Genomic DNA, 25,359 nt, shown 5'->3' with positions numbered 1-25,359 from the left:
TGGAAATTTCTCTAGAACAGATAGGAAACTTTTTCCCCCAGACAGGGTATATGGAAACCATAGTTTATAACGAAGAGCTACCAGTTATAGAATAGCCATTCTGATTTCAGAGGGCAAACTCTAAGAAGTTTGCAGTCTGAATTATGTAAACATCTTAGTTGAGCACAGCCTACATATCTGTACAAGGGAGAACTTTCAGATTTCTGAACATGTCTGCGTTGTTCGGGGGTGTCAGAATAAAATTATTAATGTAGTAAATAAACTCCTAAAATACATAACATTCTTTTGTACAGAAGCTTTCCCTGGCTTCCTAATTATCTTGTTGTATCACATTCCATATTCCACTAATGCATTGGGGAGTCTCATATGGCGCCTGGGTTTAGACATTTCCCTCATGCTCATTCTTTGCAGCCTCTTGAAACAATCTGTTGTAATACAAAATGGACGTCAAATATTTTAGTAACATAAGAACAGGGTAATTGCTGCATGTGATAGTTTACCACTACCTAGCCAAAGAAGATCATTTTAAATGTGATTGTCTATCCAAATAGATTAGCTGAATTGTTTTCATTGTTTATCTTCCGTTTGTTCCAGCAGCAATTTCAACTCCGGTATCTCAGAAAGTTGCTGGAGTTTTTATGCTCATGTTGGTTTGTTTGTTTGTTTTGTTCTTGTTGTTCTACCTACCCTTGCCCATTCTCCACCCTTTTCATCCTGCCACAATGTAGCTGGGAAAGAGTCTGGTTGCATGACCTGTTCATGTTAAGAGATACTGATTTTTATGCGCGAGATTTGTAATCCTGAAGTTTTCCTCATACGGGTTATGTATACGCTTATGTCATGAATATTAATCACTAGTTTTATGTATGCTAACTTTTTTGATTTTCTTTTTCCAATATCACACTCTGATTTGAAGTATATTAATATGTCTTAACACCCTCCTCTCTCTACACACACACACACACACACACACACACACACTAATATTACTGCCACTAGTGCTTAGTGTTTTGAACTGGCACCCCCTGAAACAATGTGGACAAATGGGGCCTTCTCTAGAAAGATTAATTTAGAGAGGCACTGGCAGACAAATAAGCCCTCTTATCCCCAACCCCTTTCAGCATTTGGATGGTATTAGAGAATCTCTTTTCTCTACCTCTGTTTGAAGATTGTAAAGGGCTTCATGCTACAGAACAGAATCACCACTTTTATTAAAATGCTTAAGATGCTGTTATAGTATTCACAGAATAGCAATTGAATGATAGAGTTGTTCATTAGAATGTCAGAGTGAGAACTATGGGACTTATTGCCATGACAATAGTGCCAGACTATGTTAGTGTTCTGAATCCAAAACAAGTGAGTTTCAACTTAATGGGATACTGTACAATGTATAATCATGTCTGACAATAGTATCTCCATCTTTTAGATTACCAAAATGGATACACAGCATCATGGAAGTGAGGACTAAGACAAGACAAATTTCTTTATATAGTTACTTTAAAAACCATTTACTTAAAAGTAGTAAAGGGTATCTAACCACACTCTGAAAATTAATAATTGAATGTAGCGTACTATTAAAATACTGTGTACAAATAGCAGAATCTTGAAAGTGGAGAGTCTTCTCAATAGTAGACTTCTCTTTATTATGAGTCAAGAAACACTGATCATAGGAGGAGATTCCAGGTTTACTCATGATGTTGTCCTTCTTACCAAACAGTTTGGGATTTCAGACTGGGAAAGTTGGCCACTATCTCTCCTATGGGCATGTAGTAGATGATTTAATGGTTAAGTACAGATAGTAGATGATGTAATGAAGCATGCATCTCAAATGGTCTACAGTTTTTTCAAAAAGGTATATTAATTTTTTTAAGTTTATGTAATGCTTGTAAAAGGTGCAAGATAGGTTTCCCAAGAAAAATGATCTATTATCATTTAAGGAACACAAACAGAAGTGGGAACTGCAAGCTTCCCACCTTGTCTTCTCCAAATGTCTCACCCTGACCTTGGAGGAATGAAACGGTATTCAGTCTCGGAACCAGATCCTCACCTGCTGTAAATCAGTGTAGCTCCATGAAGTTATGTTGATTTGCACTATCTGGGGATCTGGCCCTCCATGCCCATTTAGTACTTGGCTTTTCTGCTGTGGTGGGTTTTTATCAGGTAGTGACCTGTCCTCTAGAAACTAGATTGAGAGCAGGTTTCAGAGTAGCAGCGGTGTTAGTCTGTATCTGCAAAAAGAACAGGAGTACGTGTGGCACCTTAGAGACTAACAAATTTATTTGAGCATAAGCTTTTGTGGGCTACAGCGCACTTCATTGGATGCATAGAATGGAACATATAGTAAGAAGATATATATATACAGAGAGAACATGAAAAGGTGGCAGTAGCCATACCAACTGTAAGAGGCTAATTAATTAATGCCCCTCTGCCATGTACATTGGCCAAACTGGATAGTCTCTAAGCAAAAGAATAAATGGACACAAATCTGACATCAGGAATCATAACATTCAAAAACCAGTAGGAGAACACTTCAACCTCTCTGGTCACTCAGTAACAGACTTAAAGGTGGCAATTTTGCAACAGAAAAGCTTCAAAAACAGACTCCAACGAGAAACTGCTGAGCTTGAATGAATATGCAAACTAGATACCATTAACTTGGGTTTGAATAGAGACTGGGAGTCGCTGGGTCATTACACATATTGAATCTATTTCCCCATGTTAAGTATCCTCACACCGTCTTGTCAACTGTCTAAATAGGCCATCTTGATTATCACTACAAAAGTTTTTTTCTCCTGCTGATAATAGCTCATCTTAATTAATTAGCCTCTTACAGCTCGTATGGCTACTTCCACCTTTTCATGTTCTCTGTATGTATGTGTATATATATATATATGTGTGTGTGTGTGTATAGATATATATATATATCTTCTTACTATATGTTCCATTCTATGCATCTGATGAAGTGGGCTGTAGTCCACGAAAGCTTATGCTCAAATAAATTTGTTAGTCTCTAAGGTGCCACAAGTACTCTTGTTCTTTTTGTAGATTGAGAGCAGAAACTCAATTCATACTGCTCATCAAACCATTTTCAGATAGTAATTAGTTTTAGTCACTTCCTCCCAGGTCTGGATTTTAACTGATAATTTTGAGGTGAGAGATCCTATGTTTATTTATCAGTCCTTTTAGCCATCTAGTAACCTAGCTTTAGACATTAGTTCAGTTTGGGTAAAGGCCGAGACATCCAGATGCTATCAGAATTAACTAAGTTACTTGGACTCAGATGCATTTGAGAATTTTTAAAAAACCCAGCCTTAAAAAATTACAAAACCAAAAACCTGAAAATTAATATTTTGACATAAACCATCTGCCCTATGTAAGTGAGGAATGGCAGACTCAATTAATTATCAACGCGGCAGTTTCTTGAAATCAGTGCAAATCCCAGAATTACTGATGTTTATGCAGTGAAGATAGATGAGTGAGCCTGAAATAGGCTGACCAGAGTTTTTAACAGAAAATTAAGACACATTTCTTAGAGCTGGAGTATTCCCCAAGGCAGGCTACTTCTGCAAGAGGGCAACAAAGCTCCAAGTTTCCCTGGAATTCTTTAATCAGGTGAGCAGGGTTTGACCTGACTTCTGCAGATCTAGTCAGGGATTCCAGTTCATAAACTTGCAGATACCCTATGCCTCTGCAGTGTCTACAGCCTCCCTCTACTCTTTCAGGATCCCTTTCAATATAGCTCTTATGAGAGCGAGATCTTGCGAGCCACTTATGGTGGATTCCTGCAGTGCACATGGTCCCCTACCTGCATCGCTATTTCAGCTGAGAGCTGAAAGAAGAAAGTGGCTTATTTTAAAAATTACAGTTCCCATCTACTGTTCTGTTTGGAGAGACAGGGGGGCTTGGAAGCATATTGGAGCTAGTGAGTAGAGAAGGGGGGAAGTAGGTGACAAATTACACAAACACCCTCATGGCCCTCAGACCTGTACTTTTATTGAGAGAGTAGCCTCTGGAAACTAGTTGTAAAATGTTGGCTAGTAGAAACCTCACATTATCTAATTAAGACAGTGGGTGAAAAAATGAATATGAATAAACACAGGGTCCTTGAGTGGTTTTGTAATATTGCTACTATTATCTTCAGTGAAGAAGTCATAATGTAATCCAGACATTAGCCAGATATTCCATCTCAGAGTGTTCCTTTTGTGTGAAATGGTCTACTTCAAAAACAGCCATTACTTGCTATCGATGCTGCTGCAGTTCCAGCTTAGTGGCTGTGGCTGGTATGCTGATAGCAGTTTCAGAAACTATGCTAGAAGTAAGAACCTCCTTACTCTGCCTTCAGGCTCAAAGCTAACAAACAGTCTGCTATTAGACAGTGTTATACAATCATTTTGTTGTTTATCCACATTGCAGTGCTAAAATATACAACTTTTCTCTCTGGCTGCCTGACAGTATGCCTTCCTTTGATCAATAAGAAATAATCATTTTGAAGCACAGCAATAATAGAGAAGAATTTTCTCCCTAATAGGGAATAGCATGGCTCAATAAGCTTTTGGAAGCCAATATCATGTTCGCTAACCTATGGCTGCAAATCCAGGACAATAGTTTCTGCTGCTTTTCAGTTAATAGATTGGGTTGTTGAATAATTATATGGGTAATAACACTTAACTGACTTATTGGAAAACCTTGTATAAGGAAAATTGTCTTTTCCTTATCACATATTGAGTTATTGCCTGGTGACTTTCAGTAGTGTTGATAAAATAGTAACAGTGCTGGTGCTTGGTACCATTAGCATGATACAGGAATATGCTTTGAACTTGTACAGTTTCACAGCAAAGCAGGAGGAATTCTTCTTCCCTGGTTGCTTCTTTTTCCATTTAAATTCCAGTTCTGTTATGCTGTACTCTGTAGAAACATAGGTCAATATTTGATTAGGATGGGGGTACTGAAGATACCTCATTTCATCATAGCTGTCATATCTGATTACGTATCTTTTTGCTTCCCTGACTTACTTACATGGCATTTCAGCACAGAAAAAGTGAGCCAAACATCAGGGAGTGTCATAGGAATTGCCATGCAGATCTTTGGTCCATCTAGTATGGTGTCCTGTCTCTGACAGTAGCCAGTACCACTGCTTAAGAGAAAGGTCCAAGAAACCTGGCACTAGCTTGTTACAGAACAACATGACCACAAGGAGAGTTTCTTCTTACCCTATTGTTAATGGTTGGCTTATTCCCTGGAGCATGAGAGTTTATATTCCTTCAGGGACTCTTTGGATTTGCTTTGTTTTTGTTTATTTTTTGCTGTTACAACTAAACAGAACTTGTGGGCTTGATACAAGAATTACTAGGGGAATTTCTGTGGACAGTGTTATACAGGAGATCAGACTAGATGATCTAATGGTTCCTTCTGGCCTTAAAATCTATGAATCTATTAATTCTGGATGTACTTGTTTTCAGTATAAATGTCCATTCCTTTTTTGAATCCTCCTGAATTCTAAGGTCATGAATTGTGAGAACATAGAAGAGTGGTAGTTTTGTGTGTGTGTGTGTGTGTGAAATGGAGAGAAGAAGTACTAAACTTGGTCTGGCAATTAATACTCTGGGCTCTTTTGGGGTCCTTTTTCTGGATGGTAGTGGTAAGGACAAACAGAAAAATACTTGCTTCTTTGAGGAGTATCATAGCAGCAACAGCGTGGCATTCTCCACCACTGCTACTGCTGCGTGTCTCTCGACCACTGTTGAGAGCCTCTGTTCACCACATAATTGTCGTTATGCATCTCACTCTCTGTTTTATTTTCCAATACTGATAGACTTCTGGAAACTTGCAAAAGGCTTTACTACTCTTACAGTCCTAAGTGGCTGCTAGAACTTTCATTTGTTGCAGTTGTCAGCTATATTTTCTTTGCAGCTTGTACCAGCTAAAGCTTTTTACTTCCTTGTCTGATAGTTTCTTTCTAGTCATTGTTTAAGTTTTAGTTTAAAATTTTACAGGACAAGGCAGTTGATCCTTTTATATCTTCCACTTCAGCATGTTCAGTGTGGCAGGTGGGGATTTCACTTTCAACTTGGATTTTTTGTCCTATTAAGGAGGTGGGAATTAGTAACTGTCAATGGTTTCTTTTTACATTGGAAGAAACCATTCTTTTTGGGTGCTGGTGACTCAGATGGTGACAATTTTATCAGTATAAAGCTGTTTGCTGATATCCTCTTAACCTCGACCAGCTACTATGGTGGAATGTTCTTTTGGTTCATCTAATTTTTGCAAGTTTTAGTCACAGAAATACAATTTAGAAGATCACCTTGTCTTTACTGAATAAGTGCTCCTACTGAGCTGTGAGAGATCTTGATGGATATGTTTGCCACTATTACATCCCCTCATACTTCCATGAGACACTAGAATACAGCTTCTGTGTGCACTGAGAAAATAAAAACTTCTCAGATTGGCTTTGCTTGTCTCCCTGCCATGTCATAATTGAATTGCCCCACCTCTATGAAACAGTGGGTGGTATATTAATATTTATGTTGGCATTGAAACTTATTTTTTTTAACTGAGCACATCAGTAAGCCAAAGGTTGTCATGTTTGTTGGTTTTAATGACCTTAAACTGTGTAAAAATAACCATTTAAAAACTAGATATTTCTTTCCACACCCCCACCAAAATACTTGAGGCAGAATAAACCAGCCGTTTTGAAGAGACATAATGATAGGCTCCCCCGCCTCCGGGTCTGGTGCTGGTCCTTTAAGCAACTGCTCAGACAGTCTGAAATCCTTCTCTCTCTCTGTCTCTCTCTCTCTCTCCCTCTGTCTCTTAAGTTTTAAATTATTATTTACGTTGTTGTAGCACCCAGACGTCAAAATCAGGATTGGGGCTCTATTTTGTCTCCATGCTGTGTGCACTTCCATTCTAAAGTCCCCCATTTTCCCCTCATGGCAGGGGCTCTGGATGTGTCCCCATGCTCTACTTCCCACTCCACTATACAAGGGTCCCCCATTCTTCCACCATGCCAGAGGCTCTGTGTTCCCCCCTCCCCTATACCAGGATTACTCAATCTTCCCCCTATACCTGGGGTTGTGTGTACACCCCCCATGTTAATGGGAGCCGTCAATCAGTCTATAGACAACTGCAGAGGTGCTTTTAGCTGTGGCTGTGCTAACAGAATGGCAGGGGTTCCATGTGTCCGTCATTTTTCCCCTTTCAGTTTTCTGATTTTCCACAAAATCAATACAGTTTTGGCCATTGATGCCTAGAACTTTCGGAATTGATTGGCTGTGTCATTCAAAAAGTTACTGCATTACATACAGACAGACAAACAGAGAAATGCTGTCACGTTGAGTGTAATACCCTTACAATCTTGGCCAATTATCTTGGTCAGTTATCTAGTTGGACCTGCATAATGCCATTATAAATGTTCACTCAGTAATTCCTGCATCAAGACCATAGTTTGGGTGAGGTATACTGCTAAGGGACAGACTGAGTGAGGCTAGGCTTCCAAAGGGTTGCAGTGGTAGGAGAAGGGCAAGATGAAGGAGAACCAACAATTCCATAGCAAATCAATAAAGGGGGGGAGGGGGGAAATCCAGATTCCAAGTGTCAGAGTTGAATGAATTATGATGTTGGAAAGCTTTAAATTAAAGGTTTCAGAGTAGCAGCCGTGTTAGTCTGTATCCGCAAAAAGAAAAGGAGGACTTGTGGCACCTTAGAGACTAACCAATTTATTTGAGCATAAGCTTTCGTGAGCTAAAACCCACTTCATCAGATGCATTCAGTGGAAAATACACTGGGGAGATTTATATACACAGAGAACATGAAACAGTGGGCGTTACTGTACACACTGTAACGAGAGTGATCAGGTAAGGTGAGCTATTACCAGCAGGAGAGCGGGGGGGGGGGGGGAATTAATTCCAATTCAGCAGTCTCTTGTTGGAGTCTGTTTTTGAAGTTTTTTTGTTGAAGAATTGCCACTTTTAGGTCTGTAATCGAGTGACCAAAGAGATTGAAGTGTTCTCCGACTGGTTTTTGAATGTTACAATTCTTGACATCTGATTTGTGTCCATTTATTCTTTTACGTAGAGACTGTCCAGTTTGGCCAATGTACATGGCAGAGGGGCATTGCTGGCACATGATGGCATATATCACATTGGTAGCTGTGCAGGTGAACGAGCCTCTGATAGTGTGGCTGATGTGATTGGGCCCTATGATGGTGTCTCCTAAATAGATATGTGGACACAGTTGGCAACGGGCTTTGTTGCAAGGATAGGTTCCTGGGTTAGTGGTTCTGTTTGTCTGTATCACAGAATATCAGGTTGGAAGAGACCTCAGGAGATCATCTAGTCCAACCCCCTGTTCAAAGCAGAACCAATCCCCATTTTTTGCCCCAGATCAACTTAACAGCCCCCTCAAGGATTGAACTCACAACCCTGGGTTTAGCAGGCCAATGGTCAAACCACTGAGCTATCCCACCCCTCCTTGTGTAGTGTGTGGTTGCTGGTGAGTATTTGCTTCATGTTGGGGGGCTGTCTGTAAGCAAGGACTTGCCTGTCTCCCAAGATCTGTGAGAGTGTTGGGTCATCCTTCAGGATAGGTTGTAGATCCTTGATGATGCATTGGAGAGGTTTTAATTGGGGGCTGAAGGTGATGGCTAATGGTGTTCTGTTATTTTCTTTGTTGGGCCTGTCCTCTAGTAGGTAACTTCTGGGTACTCTTCTTGCTCTGTCAATCTGTTTCTTCACTTCAGCAGGTGGGTATTGTAGTTGTAAGAATGCTTGATAGAGATCTTGTAGGTGTTTGTCTCTGTCTGAAGGGTTGGAGTAAATGCGGTTGTATCGCAGAGCTTGGCTGTAGACAATGGATCGTGTGGTGTGGTCTGGATGAAAGCTGGAGCATGTAGGTAGGCATAGCAATCAGTAGGTTTCCGGTATAGGGTGGTGTTTATGTGACCATCGCTTATTAGCACCGTAGTGTCCAGGAAGTGGATCTCCTGTGTGGACTGGTCCAGGCTGAGGTTGATGGTGGGATGGAAATTGTTGAAATCATGGTGGAATTCCTCAAGGGCTTTTTTTCCATGGGTCCAGATGATAAAGATGTGATCAATGTAGCGCAAGTAGAGAAGGGGCATTAGGGGACGAAAGCTGAGGAAGCGTTGTTCTAAGTCAGCCATAAAAATGTTGGCATACTGTGGGGCCATGCGGGTACCCATGGCAGTGCCGCTGATTTGAAGGTATACATTGTCCCCAAATGCGAAATATTTATGGATCACTCTCGTTACAGTGTGTATGGTAACACCATTGTTTCATGTTCTCTGTGTATATAAATCTCCCCATTGCATTTTCCACTGAATGCATCCGATGAAGTGAGCTGTAGCTCACGAAAGCTTATGCTCAAATAAATTTGTTAGTCTCTAAGGTGCCACAAGTCCTCCTGTTCTTTTTAAATTAAAGGCTTCTCTCAGCTGCTGCTGCTCTCAATGTTGAGGAAACAGGGAATGACACTTGGACTTGGAGGGTCCTTTTAGGTCTAGTGGATGTACTGACTTAACTCCAGAACCCTCAGCTGTGGTGCTGGCTGCCTGAGTGAGAGTACTCTTAGTGGTAAGCGCTATGAGCTTGATCCAATACACACTGAAGTACTTGAAAAAGCTTCCGCTGGCTTCCATAGAAATTGAACCAGGGCATTTTTGCTTCTTAATTTTTTGCAGGATTGGACCTTCTGTTGTCAGGACCTGTAACTCTGCCCCATTTAGGCAAATGTTTACTCAGGAGCACAAACCCATTATATTTTAAAGTGCTTTTGTTTTCAGCACACCTCTTGTAGCAATCTTCCTTCTCTCTTTCTTATACAGAAGAATTTCAGAGTCGTGTACAGTTGAAAATTTGTCTAAGATTCCATGGAGACAAGCTGTCTCATAAATTTTTAAGCATGCCACGATTTTGTCTCCATTTGAAATACTATCAGAATGGTGATTTTTGTGTTATTTTGGTAGCTTCTGGTTGAAATCAGTAAGTACAAGAATGTAAAAATGTTGGGCATGATTCTGACATTCCTGTTGAACAGCCATTTTAGGCTTTGCTTATTTGGGACTACTCACTGGGTGTGACAGAATCAAGCTCTTACACAAATTCATGAGTTAAGATTTTGAACCTAAAGAAAAGTACAGGTTTACCTCAAGAAATATGTGAGGTTGGTTATTTTATCTGCAACATTTTGCCCATCCCTAATATGGATATTTGTCAACTGTATTTTTAGACACTGACAGTAAATGATGGTCAGAAGTAATTTTAGTATTTAAGCCTAAGAAAAATTAGGAGAATTATATCTTATAGATCAGGGGTGGGCAAACTTTTTGGCCCGAGGGCCACATGTAGGTGGGGAAATTGCATGCAGGGCCGCCATGAATGTAGGGCTGGGGCAGGGAATTAGGGTATAAGAGGCGGTGTGGTGTGCAGGAAGGGGTTCAAGGCAAGGGGTTGGGGTGGAGGAGGGGGCTCAAGGTAGGGGGTTGGAGTCCGGGGTGCAGGAGGGATTCTAGGAACGGGCTGCAGCCCGGCGCAGCTTACCTTGAGCAGCTCCAGAGTGGCTGCGGTGTGCAACGGGGCTAAGGCAGGCTCCCTGCCTGCCCTGGCCCCACACCACTCCTGAAAGCGACTAGCACCACATCCCTGGGGGAGGGGGAGCGGGAGGCAGAGGGCTCCATGTGCTGCTCTCACCTGCGGGTACCTCCCCCGAAGCTCCCATTGGCCGCAGTTCCCCGTTCTCGGCCAATGGGAACTGCGGAGGGCAGTGTCTGCAGGCAAAGGCCCTCTGTCGTGTGTCCCCCCCTCAGCGGCCGCAGGGACGTGGTGCTGGCCACTTCCAGGAGTGGCGTGGGGCCCATGGCACCATGGGCGTGGCAATCCCGCGAGCCGGATCCAAAGCCTTGACGGGCCGTAGTTTGCCCACACTGTTGTAGATACTTACGTTCGTATAATGCACATCTCTTAATAGTTTCATATCTTGGAAGATGAACTATTTTTACAATGTGTTTTTACTTAGACCTGGTAAATTCAAGGCTCCAGAGGATTGTAAAAAGCTAGAAATTATGTACCATTAATTTTAAGAGATAAAAAAAGCTTTTACATAAAAAGCACTGCAACCTACATCAGTTAACAGAGAATGGCATCTCTTTGTTAGAGATCAAAAAGAACGTTTTATTTATCTTTTTTAGAGTATGCTAATAGAGATGCAAATGTTGGTGCCACATTGCTCATTTCAATTGGTTTATGCCTGAAAAGTAATGGTATAAATAGTTTCTTCAGCTTCTTGTAAAGAAACCTCCATTCTAGTGAACCTATGTAACATGAAACCACAGGGTAAATTACCTGTTAAAAACTATGGGCACAGTCCCACAAACTCACTGCTGTAAGGAGTCCTATTAACTTCAGGGTGACTACTCATAGGGACAAAGATTTGTGTTTGTGAGGCTCTAAGAGCCTGATTCTGGAGGAACATAGACAAATTAATAACATAGGCAGAAAATAGCAAAATGAGATTTGACTTGCAAAACTGCAAAATAATATGAATGGGGGGGGGGAAATCTGGAAGGGACAGGAGAAACCTGTGTTGGGCCATGATTCAGCAAGGTATTTAAGCACATGTCTAATGTTAAGCATAAGTAGTCCCCTTCAAGCTAATGGGACCACTGTCACGCTTAAAGTTAGGCATGTGTTTAAAAACCGTGCTGAATCAGCACCTAAGTGCTGCAGTGCACCTACAATACAGAGTGAACAGCAAATTAGAAATAAGTTTGGAATTTGTAATAGATTTAGGGCTTCAAATGCACAGGCGTCATGTCACAAAGCAAGGAAGTAATAGTCTCTCTGAATTGCCCTGATATAGTAGTTCATCCCTATTCAGCAAAGCACTTCAGTACACCTGTAGATGCTCTGCAGAACTGGTCCCTATATGCCCCAGGTACAATTGCACCTGGAGTCTGGACTTAATTTCTGGCTACCACCTGACTAAAAAAATATTGATCAGTTAGGCAGAGTTCAGAGACGAGCAACAAAAAGTATCAGAGATGGTAGAAGTGATTTATGAGGAAAACATTACAAGAAACTAAATGTCTATAACTTGGTTAGGTGACTGATCGGGGGCGGGGGGATTATAACAAGCCTACAAATATGTGAAGGTAGTAAACAATAAGAAAGAAGAAGAACTGTGTGTGAAACATGGGAGTACAGAGGAATGAAGCCAAGAAAGAGCTGAAACGAAGCGAGAGAGAGAAAGAGAGAATTGAGGCTGAATAACAGGAACACTTTCCTATTACTGAGATGTACTAAGCTTGTAATAATCTTCCTAGGGAAGTGCTGGAAGCTCCATTGCTTAGGACATTGAAAACTAGACTGGACAAAACACTAGAAAATATACTGTCAAGAACAATCCTATACTTCCAGAGAAATGGATTGGATAATCTTCAGGTCTCTTTCCTCTCTAACTTCTATGAGATATTCAGTCTTTACTCAGTCCAATTCCTCATTGACTTCACTGTGGTGTTTTGCCTTAGCAAGGACTGAAGGATCAGTGATCAATCCCTATTTTTAAATAATATAAATCACCTGTGTTTCTTTCTAGAGTGCTTGCTCATGTCCATTCCATTGTAGGTGTGTGTGCTCATCACATGCACCGGTGCCTGAAGTTTTTCCCTCAGTGGTATTCGTAGGGAACCGGCTCTGGTGCCCTCTGGAGTGGCGTGCATATGCACCAGCATAAGGGGCGCTGCCGGCTCCCCCCTCCCTCAGTTCCTTCTTACCGCCAGTGACAGTGCTGGAATGTCTTCCTGCTTTGGCAGCTTTCCTGTCTCTACTGTATCTAGTAGTGAATTTGTTGAATATAGTTGTTTACAGTAGTATAGTTAGTAGTTGCTTTAGTGTTAAGTTAGAAATAGTTAGACCCATATGGGACTCAGCCTAGGGATGGGGCTTGCCCTAGTCCCCAGGCTTCAAACCTTGTGACTGTTGCAAAAAACCCATGCCAGTCAGTGATCCCCATGCCTGAAGTGTTTAGGGGAAAACCACAGGAGCAACAAGTGTCACATTTGCAAGAGCTTCAGGCCATGGACCAAAAAGGAGCAAGACATTCATCTCCAAGTGCTCTTTATGGGATCAGCCCTAGAACCAGCCTTGGAGCCGACGAGATCGGACTCTGCTCCAAGCACCGACATCCGACTGGTGCCTATCCCCATCCCCGGTTCCAGCTAAACAGCAAAGAAAGGCTAGGAGGTGGCATTCTCCTATGTCCTGTAAAGAGAAGGAGAGAGCTGGAGGAGAGCAAAGACCCACATGGGGCAGCTCTTCCCCTCTGGACGGTGGCCAGGCTCCAACTCCCACTGAACTGTCAAGCCCACTTTAAGACCCGTCCACCACCCCGGGAAGCAGCAGAGGCACTTGGCACCTGGCAGTGCCATCCACACCAGAGGCCTTTCAGGCCACTACGGGCATACTGTCCCTTCTGGTGCTGCCAACACTGGTCGCTGAGGTGCCCCATTTGAGGGGTAAAACTGCCTTGGGACCCTTCCAGCAGTCTCCATCAGTGCAGCACTGCTCCTCGCCGCATAGGGTACCCCATCAGCGGTCACCTGAACAGCTCCACCAGCCCCCAAGGGCGGGTTGGCTTACCTGCCAGAGTTCCCGGCTTCGGTCCCTGGACTCTAGGCAGCGTTCCTTGGGCTCTAGCTGTCGATTGGCAGCAGTCTGGCACAGACCTGCATAGGCGCGGCACCAGTCCCCAGAGCCCTGGTGCTGGGTCGCCCAATCTGCTCTCCCAGCTCATGGCACCATTCCGGAGGGTCAAGATGACAATCTCTATCACGTTGGTCTTCTCGCTCCCGTTCCCGCTCCTGATCTATGGAGTGGCACCGCTCTGTAAGCATGAGGCACTGATCACCTGGGTACCATCGCTGATCTGCCGAACGACGACCCCAGTCACTGGAGTTGCGGCACCAAGAGCCATTGCCCCCGTACAGGTCCTCAATGGAGGTCCGTGGCCAGAGCCAACAGGATTCGGATCAACAGGCAGCTTTGGTACCGTCCTGGTCCCCCAGACAAGTCTCTCCCTCCTCGGGCTTGGACAGCAAGGAGGAGACCCTGCCTACAGGCCAAGGCCACCCACCAGGGGCATCAACATTCCCCCCGGGCCACCAGTGGCATGGACTTAGGGCAAGTGGCTGGCCTCCTGGCAACTATGGAACCCCTGGGGGTTTCCCCAACCGTCGCAGCGGCATAGGTCAGTCTCAGTGGCATCTGAAAGATGGTCAGTGACAGTCTCCTGCCCACCCCCTGACTTGGACGCGGAGTCAGAGGAGACTCCCTAGGGTTAGCTAACCTCGGCTGAGGCTTCCCTAGCAGAAGCGGCAGAGTTGGCAGACCCACCTGTACCTGCCTCCTCCTCATCTTCGCCCGATGAGGTGATAGCGGGACCTTCTCACTTGGTTCCCCAGGATGTTGCAATGGCCCACCAGGAGCTTTTAAAGACAGTTGCCTCAAACCTGAGGCTGAAAGCCAAGGAAGTGGCGGAACCCTCAGACTCCTTGTTCGATGTGCTAAGTGCAGCAGCCCCCTCCCAGGTGGCATTGCCAGTGCATGAGGGAGAGGTGAAAATTACTAAGGTCCTGTGGCAGACACTCTTCTCTTTGCCCCCCATCTTCAAGTGGTCAAAAAGAAAATACTATATCCCTGCTAAGGGGTCTGAGTATCTTTATACCCACACTGCCCCAAGCTCACTGGTTGTGTTAGCAGCCAACGAGCATGATAGACAGGGCCAACTGGGATCAACACCTAAGAACAAGGAGGCAAAGAGGCTCCATCTCTTTGGTAGAAAAAGTTATTCTACGTCCAGCCTCCTGCTCAGAGTGGCCAACCATCACTTGGCCATTATGATTTTAATATTTGGCAGTGAAATGGCCAAGATACGGATTCTCAAAAGCCAAGGCTGTGTCTCCGCCCCATCCTGGACCTGCAGAGCATCAACAAGTATCTCAAGAAGTAGAAGTTCCGCATGGTCTCCTTGTCCTCCATCATTCCTTCCCTGGATCCGGGAGACTGGTACGCCACCCTCGACCTGAAAGAGGCTTATTTTCATATATCAGTATTTCATAGACACAGATGATTCCTACGTTTCGTAGTTGGGACAGCCCACTACCAATTTGCAGTGCTTCCTTTTGGCCTAGCAACGATGCCAAGAGTGTTTACGAAATGCATGTTGGTGGTGGCGGCCTACCTCAGAGGTTGGGGTATCCAGATTTACCTGTACCTCGATAACTGGCTCATCAAAGGCTGCTCCAGAGGCTAGGTCCAGTGCCATGTCGAGATGTTGCAAGCCACTTGTCAAGCTCTGGGCCTGTTGATAAATGAACAAAAAATCAACGTTAATCCTGGTCCAATAGATAGTTTATCGGAGCGGTGTTCGACTCTATCCGAACCAGAGCATTCCTGCCAGAGGCCTGGTTCAGAGCAATGTCAGATCTGATTGCTAGCATCACTGCCCATCCACTAACCATGGCCCAGGTCTGTTTCAGACTGTTGGGGCACATGACAGCATGCATGTACGTTGTCTGACATACGAGACTCAGGCTGCGTCCCCTCCAGATGTGGCTGTCGTCGGTCTACTCTCCGAGGCCAGACATCACATAGACAAGCTTATCACGATCCTGCCGCAGGTATTTATCTCTCTGCAATGGTGGTCCGACCCCATCCTGGTGTTGGAAGGTGTGCCATTCCTGAGCCTGCAACCCACGGTCTCCCTAATTTTGGATGCGTCCGACCTCGGTTGGGGAGCACATCTCGGTACACTGCAGACTCAAGGGTTATGGTCTTAAAAGGAGCTCATGTTGCATATAAACATCAGGGAGCTCCAGGCCATCCTTCTGGCTTGTGGTGTCTTCCTTCTGCAACAGTCTGGCCAGGTGGTGCCGGTGTTGGTAGACAACATGGCCTCCATGTTCTATGTCAACAGGCAGGGAGGAGCTCAATCATCGGCTTTGTGCCAGGAGGCCCTCCATCTGTGGGACTTCTGCATCCAGTATGCAATCCACGTGGAAGCACTGCACCTCTCCAGCATCCGGAACATGCTAGCCGATCACCTCAGCAGGTATTTCTTCTCTCACCACGAGTGGTCCCTTCACTTGGAGGTTTTCAGAATCCTTTTCCAGAAGTGGGGAGCTCCCCGAGTGGACCTGTTTGCCAACATACAGAACAGAAAGTGTCATCAGTTTTGTTCTCCCCAAGGCCTCGGCAGAGGCTCACTATCCAATGCCTTTCTCTTGTCTTGGTCCAGGGACCTGATGTATGCCTTCCCGCCAATTCCGCTCATCAGCAAAGTCCTCTCAGAAATCACAAGGGACAAGGCACGGGTCGTTATGATTGCCCCAGCATGGCCTTGCCAGCATTGGTTCAGCATGCTGAAGGACCTGGCTGTTGCAGCCCTGTGGCCATTTCCCAGCTGCCCAGACCTACTCTTGCAGGATCACAGTTGACTCCTGCATCCAAACCGTGCCTCTCTCCATCTCACAGCTTGGATGCTGTGTGGCTGAATCCAGGGGAGCAAGCCTGCTCTAGTCAGATACGGCAGGTTCTCTTGGAGAGCAGAAAGCCCTCCACCAGAGCAACTTACCTGGTAAAGTGGAAGCATTTCTCCTGCTGGGCGTCAGAGCGGAATATCTCCCTTACCCAGTCGTCTCTCCAATCCATCCAGGATTATCTGCTTCACTTAAGGAACCAAAGTCTCGCCTTCTCTTCGATCAAGATGCATCTGATAGCCATATCAGCCTTCCATCCTCGCATCCAGGATAGATCGGTGTTCTCACATAAGATGTCAATCAGGTTCCTGAAAGGCCTTGAAAGTCTCTTTCCACCGGTCTGGGACCCAGTTCCCCAATGGGACCTCAACCTAGTCCTCTCCAGGCTCACGGGTCAACCCTTTGAGCCTATGGCTTCTTGTTTCCTTTCCCACTTGTCGTGGAAGGTTACGTTCCTGGTAGCTATTACCTGGGCTAGACGTGTCTCCAAAATTAAAGTCCTCACTTTGGAGCCCCCGGAACACGTTATTTTACAAGGACAAGGTCCAGCTGTGGCCCCATCCGGCATTCCTGCAAAACGTGGTTTTGCACTTCCATTTCAACCAGGATATCCTCCTCCCGGGCACATCCCTATCCAGGACATCTGCAAGGCTGCAACGTGGTCTTCGGTACACACATTCACAATGCATTACGCCATCACCCAGCAAGCCAGAGATGATGTTGGATTTGGCAGAGCTGTGTTACAATTGACACGTCCGTGAACTCCGATTCGCCTCCAATGGTACTGCTTGAGAGTCACCTACAATGAAATGGACATGAGCAAGCACTTGAAGAAGAAAAGATGGTAACCTTTCATAACTGCTGTTCTTCGAGATGTGTTGCTCATGTCCATTCTATGACCTACCCTCCTTCCCCTCTGTTGGAGTTCCAGCAAGAAGGAACTGCAGGAGAGGGAAGCCGGGGGCACCCCTTATACCGACGCATACGCGTGCCACTCCAGAGGGTGCCAGAGCCGGTCCCCTAAGGATACCACTGAGGGAAAAACTTCCGACACCAGTGCGTGTGGTGAGCGCACACACCTACAATGGAATGGACATGAGCAACGCATCTCGAAGAACAACAATTACAAAAGGTAAGTCTTTTCAGAGCTTTTAATAAATCTCTGCTTGAAAGTAAACAACCTTTTTCTATCAATTTAGATAACTTTTTTTTTTCAACAGAACACTGTTCAAACAGACACTTTAAATAACACTAAAATGTGAGTCACCATTATACAGAAAAAAGGCTTCAGTAGACAAGGCAGCATGTTATTTATGGATATTGGCAGGCTTGTGCAACAAGCCCGCCTTCTGAGGAATTTTGTTGTTTGCAAGGAAAGAAATCTATATAGAAAGGAGCTCAGCTAGTAATAATGAGCTGATCATTACTGCCTGTCTGACTCAATTTGTGACATATCTTAACTCTTCTTTAAAACTGGAAAAAAAGTTAGCAGTAATCATCAAATTAAAATCCTGTAAATATTTAGCAAATTCAAAGTGTCTGTTTTGGGACCTTAGTATAAAACTTACTTCGGAAAGCTAAAAGGCTGTTATGTAGAACTGTGATTTATTTTAATATTGCAAAGAATGATTGATCACCTTTTTCAAATGTCTGGTTAAGCTATGTCTTTTGTGTTTTGCATAAGAAACTTAAAACTATCCAGCCACAAAAAGCTTTAAAAAAGTAATTTTATGACACTGTCCACTGTTTAGTCAAATGTGTCTGAAGCTATGGTTGTAATAATTAAAACAATTGTACGTCATTTGTGGATTAATATAGAGCAACTACATAATTAGCTCCTATGTTGTGTCAGGTTTCCTAGTCACAGACCTTTATACGCTGGACCTCAGTACTATTGTGGGTGTCTGACATTATTTATTATTTCATTAGCATCCAGTTTCCTTCTTGGATTCAACAGTAAGGTCAGTGCAATGAGATGCATAGACTGTGTGTCTTATTTCCCCTCCCTCCTCTTCTCTCCACCCCCAGCATAGCCACTCATTTCCCTCATTTCTGGCATGTCATAATTTAATATTTAGCAATTATGGTTTGGAACCAAAGGAATAATTATTTCTTAATCATTCTGCGTTTAGGGAGTTCGTTTCACGTTTCTGAGGAAAAAAGGGAAGTCTTTGGTCACTGGGGGTGAGTGCTTCTGTGTTTTCTTTGTAAAGATAGCTCTGTTGTTAAGGCAAGACACTGTGTGTTGAATTCTAATTCCTTTGTGCAAGAGCCAGCCCGTTTCAAAGCAATCCAATGACTGGAGGTGTTCGGTATGATTAATAGTGCTACAGTTCTGTGATTGACTAGGTTGACTGTGCTTTCTGTGTGTGTAGAATTCTAAAAGTTGATACACCGTTGATGAGTAACAGTGAAGTTTAATGTTGTAGCGGAGGTGGGAACTGAATATCTTCTCTATGCCAGCCAGGTTTTGTCTGGAATTACATTACATTTCTTAGCTGCTGTGAAGTTCAGGTACTTTTTCTTTAAATATTGTTACTGCAGCACCATGCTACCCATTTTAGAGCAGGTTTGTGTCTCTGTGATAATTTTTTTTAGAATCAAGTTGTAAAATTGGCATGTGCATTTGAAAGGTAGCTATCTTCAAGTGGTAGATGAATATCTATGGAATTTAACTGTTGCGTGTTTTAATTCATAGAATTTAATTCTTTGATAGGGTTATCATGTAATTTAATCAATGATTATATATTATGATAGATTTGATAAAACCTCAGAAGTTATGCTTTATTTCTGGCTTTAGAGATTTTGGATTTAAATTAACATTGGATTAGTTATCTATCTCTGTCAAGATTACAAAGAGCTTTTGTTGTGATCCATCATAGGGCTTTTGTGTGATATACTGTATGCAGAAGCTGTTAACAGAAAGAATAGATTAATGCTGTGAGGAAAAAATGTCATCAGATAAACAGTAGGTCTTAAAAAGCAATTTCAAATGGCATAGTAAGTTGTATATCGTTAATACATTTTTAGCCTTTTGGGGGTGAAGAACTTGTAATCAAAAATTAATTTATTAATTCTTGGCTGTGCTTAAATTAGAACCCAGGGTACTTCCAAAATGTTTTGAAATCAGATTATTTGAATGGGCTCTCTAGAAGAAAATGAACCCTGTGTAATCTGAAGAATTTTTATTCGTGTTACCAGAAAACTCTGCAACTGTCCTCTTTTGAAGTCTGTGTATGTATGTTATGTGTAGTAATTTTAAATCATATATCTAATACAAAGATATAGATATATAATACAGATAAAATTGTGGGTGTATTATCTTTTTAAAATTATGCTACATATTCAGGTTTCAGAGGAACAGCCGTGTTAGTCTGTATTCGCAAAAAGAAAAGGAGGACTTGTGGCACCTTAGAGACTAACCAATTTATTTCAGTAGAAGAATGAATACAAGGAGCCATCAGATTCTTCTTGGTTAAGACCATAACGGTAAAACTGGGCATATATGTGCAATATATCTCTAGGTATGTGACTTATATATTTGTGTTAATGAATGCTTGGCATATTATGAATTTAATTATTCGTTCATTCTTGCCACAGTAATATATAATTAGATCTTGTGCCCATTTTTGGAAGCCATCCCATTTGTTTGTAGTAAACTATTAAGGGGAAGGTCTTTTATGTGTTTCTACTATAGTTTAGTGTGATATCTTCAATATCTGAATAAAATGTGTTTTACCATTTTCTGCCTTTAATATTTTCATTTGGCCATGAAGTTTTATAATGCTATTGGCTTATCTAGTCTCTAACCTTTTCATCATCTTGTACACTTAATGTATTGTAGGCCAGCAAAGAAATTCCTTCAGCAAATATGAAATGGAGAGAAGTTCATATTAAAAATATCTAGAAGCATTATTATAACAAAATATGAAATATCAATTAAATAATGCAATGTAACGTTTGCTATTCTTTCATTCTATTTTGAGTATCCTGTTATTTGAATACATTTTAGTTACTTTGGTTTAAATCAAGAATTCTATTTGTTGTAACTTCGGTGTTTTTTACCTTTAGGAAAACATTTCTACATACTATTTTACTGAAAAATAGCTAAATACATATTCTTAATTTCAAAATTTGCTTAAAATATTTAATTGAAAGCAAATGAATTTTAAAAATTGAAGTGTTACTCTCTATTGACCTCTGGTATTTAACACAACATGTAACTTAGCTTATTGAAAAAACAGTGAGGGGTGGTCATGTGTGATGCAGGGGGTGGGCGAGATGTCAAAGGGCCAGATACGCTACAGGCTTAGTGCCTTACTGTCTTCAATAGTTCTGCTACTGAAGGTAATAAGTGCTTCACCCTGTGAAAGGTCTTTCTAGGAATCGGTCTGTAAAATAGTTAATTTTCTTAGATAAAAATAAATTGCAGCTATTATCAAGCTAGACACCAAGTAAATCTATACATCTTTGTTAATTAAATATGGGTAAGTTTGTTGGAAGCTGATAGTTGGTTATTTTTGTTTCTGCGTTAAAAAAAGTATTAATCTTTAAAGTCACAAATAACAGTTTTACATTGTAGATAACATAAAAGTAGGTGCAGACGAGAATTTGAATAAGATGATATGATTAAAAACCAATTATTGCATAACAAATTGAAGCTCATTTATGCCGGTTTAAGATACAAAAATCCAGAAATGAAAAGAGAGAAAAACCTTTTTAATTATGGATTTTTTAAAAAAACTTAACCATATTTAGACTTGCAAGTCAGAAAATAGTCTAAGAGAACAGCAACAAATAGCATTCCCACTTAACAAAAGTGTGGATGTTGGCAAAGTGTGGATGCTATTTATCTCATCTGAAGCATTTGTAGGTGTTATTAACAAAAAATTGGAGAGCTTTGTGCTGAACACTCCATCTTAATAGCAAGGGTAAGAAGGACATTCAGCACATATCTCAGCATTTACTGTTTACAGAGGGCCAGTGCAAAGTCTTTCATCTTGCAGAATTCTTCACACTGTAGAAGCCCATCGTAGTCATGAGATGGGGTGTGAAGGTGAAGTCAATGCAAAGTTGATCTTCCACAAGTCCTGCCCATTAGGAGTTCGTGCTCAACATGTGTTCCTAATAGGTCTGCACAGAAGGGAGAAGTTTAACTTATACTTAAGGAGTAGCCTTCTCTTCCCACCTGTATAAGCACAAATCCAGTGGTCTGGAAATCCCCAAGTCCCCATAGGCGGCATAGTGGGGAAGCAGCTTCTGTTCAAGCTTATACACTTGCATGCACAGGAATTTAAAGTATAAATCTCCTAGTAACACTAGTTGAAGTAATATGCCGTTATAGGACATGAGCCCAGTACTGGTTTATTAGACACATCATTTTAACTTTTAAATGTAGTTAACACACTACTAAATTACACACACACAATTTGAGTGACCTAGTATAATGCAGGTGTCTCCAAACTGTAAATATTGTATAACTTCAGTGATAGGTTGGTACTAAGCATCGTAATTAGGTGTTCACACACTAGCCTTCTCCTCTGAAATCTTGTTGCTACCACTGTGGAGCTGCTCTGGCAAGATATCAGAGGCTGTGATATCAACATTACATAATAAATCCATGGCTGCTAAGTTTCCTGTAAAATATAGTAGAATATTTTGAAAGTTAAGTTAATCACTAAAACTTGCAATTTTTGGTGAAACTTTGTATTTCTTTTACTAAACCATGGACAATAGTCTTTTGGGTTTTTTTGTGGGGAGGGGAGTAGATTCCTAAAACTTCCACTGTTTTAATAGAAGAGACTTTAGGTTTCATATGCTAGCAACTTTCAGAATATCCCAAAATGCTGTATAAAGCAATGAGTTGGGTACTGGTAGTGTGTGACTGTGTAGGCAGACACAATGACTGTTATGTACTGTATTGCTATTTTTAAAAAAATCTATATTAAATTTGACTGTTACAAACTTTGAAGTGTAACATTCTGCTTGCAGTCAAAGAATGATTGAGTGAAAATTGGGGCTGTACAAAGCATTACTGGACTGTGTATTTTAAAACATAGGTAGGAAGAATCATGGCAATATTAAGGCACAAAAATATATTAAAGAAAATATAAGTCTGATTTAAATCCTTTAAAGCAAGAACATTCAGTGCTACATTTTCAGCACACTGTGTAGGGACATAGATACATGACGTCCCTTAACATTAAGGAAATATTGTCAAGGTTGATAGTCCCCAAATGGAACTTAATGAGAAGTAACTTTTTAAAAGTCCTCTTGATCTAGAAGATTCTACAAGCTTTCCAAGAATAAGACTGAAATGTAGATTAAATACCAGTTAGTTTTGTGGGCAGCAAGTCAGCAGCAAAGGTGGAGCATTTGGGTTTTTTCTCAGTTATATGTACATTTGCCATCCTTCCGATCTTCCTGTCTGACTGTCCCTGATAGGAAATGTGACCTATTATCCTGACAATTGGGGTTTATATTTGTCACAAGATTGCAGAATTTAACATTTTCCCACACTCCTTGTACTTCTGAAATAATTCTGTAGGCCAGTTCTGCAAGGGAAAACAATGCCTGTGCCTGTGCTCATGATAGGCAAGCCATTCGCCCAATTTTAAGCTGGACGGTCCTGCTTTTTTTAAAGTTTGTCCTAGGTCTGGTACAAGACAAAACAAGATGTGGTTTTGTCCAGTTTCAGATGGTGAATGCCATTTTAAAGAGTGCACCACCCTGCCCCCGCCTGTGTGATATTGCATGCATGATGTGCGCAAGGTCACGCGGGGGGCAGGGCAGGGCGCTCTTCAAAATGGTGTCCCCCATCTGTGACTGAAAGTTAAGTTAATCACTAAAAGTTGCAATTTCTGGTAAAAAGTTGTATTTCTTTTGCTAAACTCCCGGTGTTCTGGGAGTGGTTTGGGAGAGGGGAGGGGAGATTCCTAAAAATTCCACACACCCCCTATTTTCATAGAAGAGACTTTGGGTTTCATATGTTGGCAGCTTTCAGACCACCCCAAAGTGTTTTATAAAGCAATGAGTTGGGGTGCTCCCCAAAGTGTTCCCTCAGCATTAGGCGCAGAATGAAACTGACATAATCCTTGTCATTTTGACAGAGTTGCTCCTATTGGAGAAGTAGTGCATGTGCAGGACAGAAGTGCCACAGGCAGGTTCCTCTGCAGCTGCCAGAGGCATTTGAAAAAGGTAAGAATGAGGAAGAAAAGGTAGCTGCTGAAGGCTTTTAGAGGACAGAGGATGCATCTGTGCCTGCATGTAACATGGTGGATTAAGTAACTATCTCACTTTTCAAAGGTAGTTCATTCAAATCGCATTAAATTGGTACTTTTTAAAATGTGTTCACTTTTTTCACCAGTGCCATTATACCGTGGGGTAGGAATTAAACAAGGAAAAATCAGATCCAACGCATTTTCACTGCTTAAAAAAATTGGTGATATCTGTCAGAATTTAATAGCTATTGTAATGAAAGCATAGCACTTAAAGACTATCAACTCAATACATAACGGATCACATTGTGACTAGCCTTTATGCAATATGAAGGTGGCAGAGGAGTTTTCAAGGAGCCTTCTTTCTCCAGGCATCACATATAAGGGTCAGTCACAATCCCAGTCTCTGTATTTGAGGAAACTCAGGGTAAACACTACTCCAAATGGGGTGGGGAGGAGGCAGAACCTGGTCCCATTCCCTTTGCACACTGGCATTGGTGAGAGACCTGTCCACCAGGTCTCTATAAAGAACATGGGATAGATCAATTCCACATAGAATCATAGAATCATAGAATATCAGGGTTGGAAGGGACCCCAGAAGGTCATCTAGTCCAACCCCCTGCTCGAAGCAGGACCAATTCCCAGTTAAATCATCCCAGCCAGGGCTTTGTCAAGCCTGACCTTAAAAACCTCTAAGGAAGGAGATTCTACCACCTCCCTAGGTAACGCATTCCAGTGTTTCACCACCCTCTTAGTGAAAAAGTTTTTCCTAATATCCAATCTAAACCTCCCCCACTGCAACTTGAGACCATTACTCCTCGTTCTGTCATCTGCTACCATTGAGAACAGTCTAGAGCCATCCTCTTTGGAACCCCCTTTCAGGTAGTTGAAAGCAGCTATCAAATCCCTCCTCATTCTTCTCTTCTGCAGGCTAAACAATCCCAGCTCCCTCAGCCTCTCCTCATAACTCATGTGTTCCAGTCCCCTAATCATTTTTGTTGCCCTTCGCTGGACTCTCTCCAATTTATCCACATCCTTCTTGAAGTGTGGGGCCCAAAACTGGACAGAGTACTCCAGATGAGGCCTCACCAATGTCGAATAGAGGGGAACGATCACGTCCCTCGATCTGCTCGCTATGCCCCTACTTATACATCCCAAAATGCCATTGGCCTTCTTGGCAACAAGGGCACACTGCTGACTCATATCCAGCTTCTCGTCCACTGTCACCCCTAGGTCCTTTTCCGCAGAACTGCTGCCTAGCCATTCGGTCCCTAGTCTGTAGCTGTGCATTGGTTCTTTCATCCTAAGTGCAGGACCCTGCACTTATCCTTATTGAACCTCATCAGATTTCTTTTGGCCCAATCCTCCAATTTGTCTAGGTCCTTCTGTATCCTATCCCTTCCCTCCAGCGTATCTACCACTCCTCCCAGTTTAGTATCATCCGCAAATTTGCTGAGAGTGCAATCCACACCATCCTCCAGATCATTTATGAAGATATTGAACAAAACCGGCCCCAGGACCGACCCCTGGGGCACTCCACTTGACACCGGCTGCCAACTAGACATGGAGCCATTGATCACTACCCGTTGAGCC

The 25,359-nt window shown here is 42.4% G+C and overlaps 1 protein-coding gene across 9 annotated transcripts in view; it reads left to right on the top strand.

The window, feature by feature from the left end:
* The window catches only part of WASF1 (WASP family member 1), a 173,251-nt gene that overhangs the window by 82,423 nt on the left and 65,469 nt on the right, over positions 1-25,359 (top strand). For 2 of the 9 annotated variants that reach the window (XM_073337023.1, XM_073337020.1), the window contains one exon: positions 23,659-23,746. The exons of 3 other annotated variants lie outside the window; for them this stretch is intronic. The gene's annotated coding sequence lies outside the window, so the exon portion shown is untranslated. Of the gene's footprint in view, positions 1-18,561; positions 18,734-18,914; positions 19,064-19,996; positions 20,074-23,658; positions 23,747-25,359 lie in introns of those variants that run through there. 4 more of the 9 variants (XM_073337024.1, XM_073337026.1, XM_073337027.1 and 1 more) reach the window with 4 other exon arrangements.

Source organism: Lepidochelys kempii, chromosome 3 (assembly GCF_965140265.1).
Source record: "Lepidochelys kempii isolate rLepKem1 chromosome 3, rLepKem1.hap2, whole genome shotgun sequence".
NCBI classification, from domain to species: domain Eukaryota; kingdom Metazoa; phylum Chordata; order Testudines; family Cheloniidae; genus Lepidochelys; species Lepidochelys kempii.
Note: the sequence above shows the minus strand (reverse complement) of the source record. Positions and strands in the feature narration are given on the sequence as shown.